General features: G+C 32.2%; 1 long non-coding RNA gene across 1 annotated transcript; it reads right to left on the reverse strand.

Moving 5' to 3' along the window:
• Window positions 1-1,655: 1,655 nt before the first annotated feature.
• LOC127707357 (uncharacterized) lies at window positions 1,656-5,759 on the reverse strand. Its single transcript, XR_007984805.1, has 3 exons — window positions 5,667-5,759; window positions 4,777-4,875; window positions 1,656-2,060 (listed from the first exon to the last, which is right to left on the reverse strand). It is a non-coding gene; the product is annotated as an uncharacterized LOC127707357 (long non-coding RNA).
• Window positions 5,760-8,892: the final 3,133 nt, after the last annotated feature.

Here is an 8,892-nt window from a genome sequence, read left to right on the forward strand (position 1 = left end):
TGTTTGTGCAAAACTATACTAACAATGATGCCATTTAGTGGTCATTTTAATAATAATCTTTCTTCATGCTCTCTCTTTCTGGAAAAATAGAAACCAATTTTTTCATTGAAATCAAATAAAGTGGTACCGCAGAAAGGTTCAAAGTGAGAGTCATGATCGTGCTCATATTCAAATAATCATTTTTTTTCAATTTTGTTTAAATAGTAGTGTTTTTGGAATGTTATTGGTCTATTCGTCGTTTTTCTTTTTGACAAGGTGTTTTCCTGCAACTTATGAATTTTAATTGCCATCTTGTTATGTTCTCCCTTTTTGACTTCTAAATCATGTCATTGTTCTAAAACTAGGTTTGAAAGTTATATAGGCAAAGCAAAACCTTTAACGATTTTGGACTTTTGGCCTATTTGGCCACGTGACATACAGTCTGGGATTGACGATATACTTTTATGGCGTACAAATTATAAGTCTGTTATCTTTTTACAACTACTGGATCGACGGCCTTTAACTTTTTTTATTCGAACGTTACTGATGAGTCCTTTGTAGACAAAACGTGCGTCTGGCCAACAAAATTATAAGTCTGTATATATAAAAAAAACGAAGATGTGATATGATTGCCAATGAGACAACTCTTCACCAGAGACCGAATGACGTAGAAGTTAACAACTTAAGGTCACCGTACGGCCTTCAACAATGAGCAAAATCCAAAAATCATAGTAAGCTATAAAAGGCCCCAATATGACAAATGTAAAACAATTCAAACGAAAAAACTAATGGCTGTGATGCTCGAGTCCAAAATATTTACAAATACATAAAGTAAAACAACAACAAAAAAAAGAACTCCAAGGAAAATTCAAAACGGAAAGTCCTTTATCAAATGGCAAAATCAAAAGCTCAAACACATCAAACGAATGGCATTCTACAAACGTTAACGAGCTGGTATAACAGAAACAGAGAAACAATAACATCAAAGATATTAGGATTAAGATTTTGAACGCAAGACGCGCGTTTCGTTTTTAAAAGACTCACCAGTGACGCTCGAATAAAAAAAGTTAAAAAGGCCAAACAAAGTAAGAAATTGAAGAGCATTGAGGACCCGAAAGATTTTGCAAAATACATCTAAGGTTATCTATTCCTGGGGAATACGTTACTAGGAGAAAGAGGGCGGCTATTTTAAAACAAATGGGATATATATATAGAAAGATTAAAGAGAAATAAGGAAAATATTGAAAATCACCAAACAATATAAAGCAGGCAGTCACAATTGTATAAACAAACACGACAGTAAAAAAACCCAACAACAGCAACTACAAAACAAGTAACACAGACTTGAGAACGCAACATTTTTCTGGCGTTGCTAAATCTTTTTTGGGAGAAATATTTAGCATCACGTATGATATAATTTCAAGGGGTTTTAGGTAGACAAAATGTAGTGATTATTTTACTTGAAGATGTAAGTGTTCAAAGAAAGAACGTCATCTATATGGCGGTTCGATATAAAAAAAAATGCGTACAATAAGCATTTAAAAAAGTGCAGATCCTTCAATAAAAATGAAACTATATACATGAAAAATAATTGAAAGTATAGTATAATCAAAACAAATAAACAAAACTGCACAAAATATCATTTTATATGTAAAATATGTTGACAATATGTTTTAGTATGTTCGATTTCTAATTCGTTTCCCATTATAATTATAAGCAAAATCTGAAGGTATATACTTAGAGCCATCTGTAGCATGTGTAAAAATAAGTGAAAGGGTATAAACAAATTAAAAATAGCTCAGATATACGTAAAATAATACTCCACTTCCTTTATTTTCTCTCATAAAGCACGTAATTAATTACAAAACATATGGTTGCGCAAGTGACCTTAAATAATAGGATCAATATCGATTACGCCTTTTCTGGTACTTCCATGTTGCATCCATCGACAAGTTTTGTTGAGCGAAATCCGGAATACACGTAAGGGCTCGCTCTGCTCTTTATGGTAACTCCAGCGTTCTTGTCGTTCAATTTAATCTCAGGTGGGATGCTATATGAATTTGGGGATGGAGTGTTCCCACCTGGAAATTAAGAATGTCAAGTTTTATTACAAGTACATGTATTTCAAAAGAATTCAATTAAGAACGGAAAAAGAAAATTAGATGAAAAGAAGACAAAATACACAGTACAAATAAGAAATGTATGTTATATAATTTAAAACTTTTCCAAATTAAACATTCATCCAGAAAATGTAACTTAAAATCTAATGATATAATTCTCATAGAAATTATTTTTGCATTGGTTTAAACACGTATGCAAATTAACAACGAGTGTACATTTGCATGACCGAACCATAAAGCCCTGTTCACATGGAAAATTTACATCTGTATGTAAATTAATATGCAAATGTACAAATTTATTTATGTATGTAGATGCAAATGTGCAAAAGGCGTGTGTAGCACTAAACATTTCGCAGTAATTCCTTTTAAGTTTGTGGATTATAATCCGGATACCCGTTTCCTGGACTCATTTTAAATTGTTGGTAACTATGAACTTATCCTCGGACACAATGATCTCACAATGGATAGAGATTGTCCACTAATCATCAGTAAAACTTGGTTTCAATCCCTTCCAAGGTTCTAGATGTGTAATCCGGTTACTTTTTCGTTTATCAATTTCGATATATCTATAGTTCCTGTGACTTCAGACGTAGTAAACTAAAAATCAGTCACTATATGTGATCAGGTGACCATGCATTTCGATATAAAGAACTCGATTTATGGTGCGGAAACACCATAAACACGTTTTCCAACTATATGTATTTTTACATACATATATGCATATAAGCATACTTATGCAAATATGTGCATGTGAACGGGGCTTAAAACCCGTGATGCAAATTTACGATGTGTGTAATTTTTGCATATAAACGCAAAATATAGTTAATTCTTCCTCCAGAAAATCAGTCATTTGGTTTCCGGATGAAAAAGAAACAAACTTAATTTCATACTGCAACCTGACATGACAATATGGTCGCATATTATGAAAGGTAAATCTCTACTGATTTTGAGATCACTATGTTTAGGGTTAAGGGAATGGTTCCTTTAAAAGACCGAAATTAGTGCAGGAAAGGAGTATCCAATTAATCGGTATTCTAGAACAGTACACGAAAACCTTTAACATGTTGTTACATATAATGAGTGGAATATTCCTACTTATTTTGAGATGACTGTTTCCAAGACCCAAGTCATATTTACATAAAAATAGATTGAAATAAGTGCTCAAGAGAAGTTTCTGGATGAAAACTCTAGAATCTTTAATGGGATTCCAACGAAACATATATACATGCATGGTCACTAAAAATGAGAGGATGCTTATTGATTTTAAGTTCATTGCTCCCAAGGTCAAGGTCATAGTTACTAAAAGTATTCTAAAATTATTGCAGAGAGGGGTTTCCAGATTTTGACCCCATAATTGCATATATGGTCACTAAAGTTCTTTTATTGATTTCGTTAAATCAACACCGTACAAGTGTTGTCACTAATAGAACAGTTATACAAGTTAAGAAAATGGCGCAAGCAGGGAAAGGGAGAAAAACGGGATAATGACTGGTACGAGGTAGAAAATAAGGCTTTGTTATAATTTGGAATGAGAAAACTGTTGAAAGTTAATAGGATGATTCGTAATCAAATAGCACTTGCATGTATCATGATGAAGCTCAAAAGACGGAAAAACGCTAAATCTGCAATGCATTCAATAGAAATAAGAAGATGTGGTATGAGTGCCAGTGAGAAAACTCTCCATCCAAGTCACAATGTATAAAAAGTTAATAATTATAGGTCAAAGTACGGCCTTCAACACAGAGCCTTGGCTCATACCGAACAGCAAGATATAAAGGGCCCTAAAATGACTAGTGTAAACAATTCAAACAGGAAAACCAACGGTTTAATCTATATTAAAACGTGAAACGAGAAACACTTATGAACCACATCAACAAACGACAACCGCTGAACAACAGGTTCCTGACTTAGGACAAATGCATACTTGATATACCTAAAACCAAGTGGCAAAGATAGAAATTTGTACATGTTAAATGAAACTTCTGGTAACAAAACACAAGGAAAGTTCACCAAATGGTATGAAGGAGAGAACGTTAAATGCTGACTTAGCCTCTTCAGTTAAGAAAAAAATTTAAGCTTAAATATCTTATTAAAGATAAAAATAATAGAAAAAATTATATTCCAAAACTATGCGTGAAGATCGCTCCAAAGTCCATATATCTTTTATGCGAGATAAACCTATAGCAACGCATGCAGATTAATTATAGAAATGTAGGACGATTTTGTTACTCCTTTGGTATTGGACACATTATATCTATTCATTTTGAACATCATATAATATTTCAAAATATAGTATTTCGAATATACACTCCTGGTATAATTTTTTAGTAAAAATGCCTGTATGAAGTCAGGAATATGGCAGTTGTTTTCAATTGTTCCGTTGGTTGATAGCGTTTGATTTTGTCAGTTTTTTTTTATAAAATTCCTCCCTTTTTTAATTTGCATTGAAGTTCGGTGATTTTATTATGCTTTTTTACCTATTTTGGCAAGTTTGCATATATGCTTCATTACATGCGTGTGTGAACATGGTTTTGAAGTATGAGTTTGTGTGGATTAAAAAATTATTCGTACTGTTATGTTGAATTTTGATGGATTTGTGTTTTACATGCAAGTAATATTTGCGACAACGAGATGAGTTGCACATAACTCATTTGAATGTTCTTTCGTCATAACTTACTTTTACTAATGATCAATGTTCTTCCCTTCATTGAAAACTTTGGTGATAATTTAAGTAGTTTCGGCGTATATGTTCCAGGGCCTGGGTTGTCCTTCATGCCTGGTCAAATAAATGATTACAAAAAATAAACGAAGAAACCAGAAAGGCGCAAAATTGAATAGTGGAAAACAATAAAACTAAAAACTACAAGAAAATATATAAACTTTTACAGATAGCTTTTGACTTTTAACAATGCACATATCGACGTATTATACTATGGTATATGACCTGTTGACGTCATTACAACAGAGAAAAAAAAGAATTTCGAGGTTCAAGAGAGCAACACAGTTAAGACTATGGATGATGATATAAGTAAACTTTAGAGTTAAAGAAAAACAGAGAAATCATATTAAATGAAACGGTTAATATGAGACAAATGAAAATAGTTAGTACATAGATCGGAAAATAGCTCAGTTTAATGACTTATGAAGAAATCGAAATTTCACAAACAATGGACTTTTTACTAAAAGTAAATGAATTAAAATAATGAATACAATGACAAAACATACAATTTGAAAAAAAAAGAGAGACTAGATATGAGGGTCTGGGTGGGAATTACAGAATAGAAAATAATGGATAAAAAGTGCAAAATAAAGGGCAACAAAATATAGAATAGAGAATAATAGGGTGTTGAAACATAAAGAATACAGAAAAAATCTCTTAGAAATAAATTGAAGAATAAAAAACGAAGAACCCCTCCCCATTCCAGACCCTCAGATAAGATGAAAGAATGCCACCAGGATCAGACAGTTATTCATGTAGGAATTAAAGTTGTTACAATTCTATTCAAATGAACGTTTAGCATTGCAAATATCATGTCAACCCATCCTGTAATCAGCATAAACACTCACTGTTTGGCATATTGAATCGTTTGCCCATTGAAAACTTTGATCCTCGCTCGATTCTTTTCTTTTCGTATTCATATTTGTTGGGTGCAGGTACATCCTCTACAAAACGTAAAGAAATGGAAAAAAAAAATTCCAGAAAATATTTGCTAAACAGAATCCTGTTTTAAGTGATAGTCTTTGATCGATATCATAAATGGTCCGTGTCGGGCTGTCTCCCAACATCGTCCATTTGTTTCTGTGCAAATTACGAAAGAAATAAGCAGGAAACCAATATAATTAAAATAAAGATATCTGATCAGATTGGCAGGACTCCTTGAATTGTTAACAATACCTAATCTTGGAATCTATGGAATGTGAAAACCATTCTTTATTATCTTTCTCCAATTTGGTCCCAAAATACAAAGAATTGTAAGACGTGTTGCCTTTAATTATCTAAAGATGTATCTCACTAAAAATGTATATTCACAATATGAAAGTTTTAGAGGAAAAATATCCACCTTTTTACTGCATTAGTGTAAGCTGATTTACACAAGACCCAAGTGTAATAATATAGTTTACTAGTATGATAACAATAGTTGATTCCATTTGTTTGCAAAATTGACATGATAAATTAGGACGTAATAATGATAAACTATTTAATAAAACGACACAATTGTGGCGACAGATTTTATTTTGTCTTCAAATCTTAAATTTTATAAATTTACCTATGAACGCTAATCAGTTATGCAAGTTTGCACAGTTGGCTTAATTGTTGAAAGTACTTTTGACATTTGGATTCTCGAATCGATCAATGGTAGAAAATACATTTTGAAAAGATTTATGAATAGTTCACATCGTAATGAGCATGTGCACTAAGTTTCACGTTGATGTGTCCAAACCCTGATGGAAAACTACCTTTAACTGATTCGAGACGGACGGACGCTTAGACCAGAAAAAAATAATGGCCATCTACTATCGTAAGCGGGAACAAAAAATAGAAATACGAATTTAGAAATTGTGTGAAGACTAAGATTTAAGATAAGTATGCAAGTTGCAAGTTGAATAAATTATTTTTCAAATATATTATGTTAAATTTAAACAATAGGTTTTCAATTACAGATTTGTTCTTTTAAAGGGTAGAGTTATTCATGTTTTCACATGAAAAATAATTTGATATACAAATTTAGACATTCAGAACATTTGGCGTTAAAATGGGATACTTGTTATGGGATACAGAATATGAATATAACACTTCATTTATTTCGTGTGTCCGAAACATTTGTCTGCATTAGCCTTCATCAGTAACGCCCAAACATATGAAAGCCAAGGATGTATAAGACCAATACGAAAAGCGTTATGACAAAATGTGACCTAAAAATTCATCCAAGATCAACTTTGCCAGAAAGAGTTGGAACCTTATGTATATATATTGTATCTATTTTGGGCCCTCTTCTCTTTGTTTTATATATTACTGATATTGCTGATAAGCTTACATCGCTGTGTATGCTATTTGCAGACGACACTTCATTCAGTTATTCCGGTAGCGATGGGGAACAGATTAAATCTGTGATCGACCGCGACCTGAAAGAGCTGGATGTTTGGTCAACTAAATGGCTTATGTCATTTAATCCTGATAAAACAGAAATTATGATATTTTCAAATATCGAGATACCAGATCTCAACTTTTCCCTAAATGATAAAACTATCCCTATAAAAACATCGCATAAGCACCTGGGAGTTACCTTTAGTTGTGACGCAAAATGGAACAATCATATTGAAGGTATAATTACAAGTGTAAAGAAACACCTTAATGTTCTGCGTAAACTTAAATATCGACTGTCTCGTAATAATTTAGAAAAACTTTATCCAGTTTTTATTAGACCCATTTTTGAATATGCCACGGAAGTGTGGGATAATTGTGGGATATGTTATTCAAATAAATTAGTAAATTTGCAATTGGAAGCCGCAAGAATTGCAACAGGTCTACCAATCTTCACTAAAACTGATACTCTGTACTCTGAGGTTGGCTGGGAATCTTTATATGAAAGACGAAGAAGAAGAAAATTACAGATGTTTTATAATATAAATAAAAAACATGCACCTCAGTACCTGTGTAATCTTGTCCCCCCCCATGTATACAAAGTACAACCAACTATCTGTTGCGAAACGGTCAAAATATTATTGTTCCATTTTGTAGACTTTCCCTTACCACTGAATCTTTTATTCCATCCACAATACGAGAATGGAATAAGCTTGACGTCAAAATTCGAAACACCGACTCTATATCTAAATTTAAGAGAGAATTGAAAAATGAAAGTGTTCAGAGTAGAGTTGAGCCGTATTATATGTAGGGTCCGAGGAAACTGAATATTATTTTAACTCAATTGCGATGTTCCGCTTCATTTTTGAACTCTGACCTTTTCAAAGCTAACATTATACTGGATCCTTCGTGTCAGTGTGGATCTGATATTGAGGATGTTCATCATTTTATTTTAGTTTGCCCAAAATACACTACATGTAGAGAAATTTTACTTAACAATCTTAATTGGCTTACTGAAAACTTTATTATTGATACTAAACTATTAACTTGCGGAGATCTTGAACTTTCGAATGAACAAAATCTCCTAATTTTCAAACATGTTCAAGATTTTATTAAAAGGTCTAACAGATTTCTAGTACCTTCATAAAATATTATTGCTACCGGCACGGATGATCATCACCATCAAACCTAAGTCAACATCACAGAAAATATAATTTGCTTCTTTTTCTTTTCCTCCTTTTCCATTCTTCTTGTTCTTTTTTTCTTTTTATTTATAGTTCGTATAATATTTAATGAATTTGTTAGCTTAACATGCATGCTCATAATGTTATTATTGTATATATACTTGTATTGTAATATGGAGAAGACTTCATAAGTATGATTTACTTGTGTGTCATCCATTTTGCTGATATTTAGCAAATAAAATATGTTTAAACTATATATATTAAATTAATAATTAAGATCCATTATGTTACATCTTGTGATCCGTTTATTTGGCAATCGCCAATGGCAGTCAGCAGGGTTTAAGAACATCCGTTGTTCCACCTGCTAGTCAAATGCGTTTTGTTAAAATATACTTTTTCTCTTTTTTTGTCTTTTGGAAAATGTTGTTTGTGCTGTATTTAGACTCCTCTACCAAGAAATTTGTTTTGCATGCACACGTATAAAAATTGCGGTTTTTATCCAACGCAATCATAGGTTTGAACGTTG

Source organism: Mytilus californianus, unplaced genomic scaffold (genome assembly GCF_021869535.1).
Source record: "Mytilus californianus isolate M0D057914Y unplaced genomic scaffold, xbMytCali1.0.p SCAF_1, whole genome shotgun sequence".
Classification (NCBI taxonomy): Eukaryota; Metazoa; Mollusca; class Bivalvia; order Mytilida; family Mytilidae; genus Mytilus; species Mytilus californianus.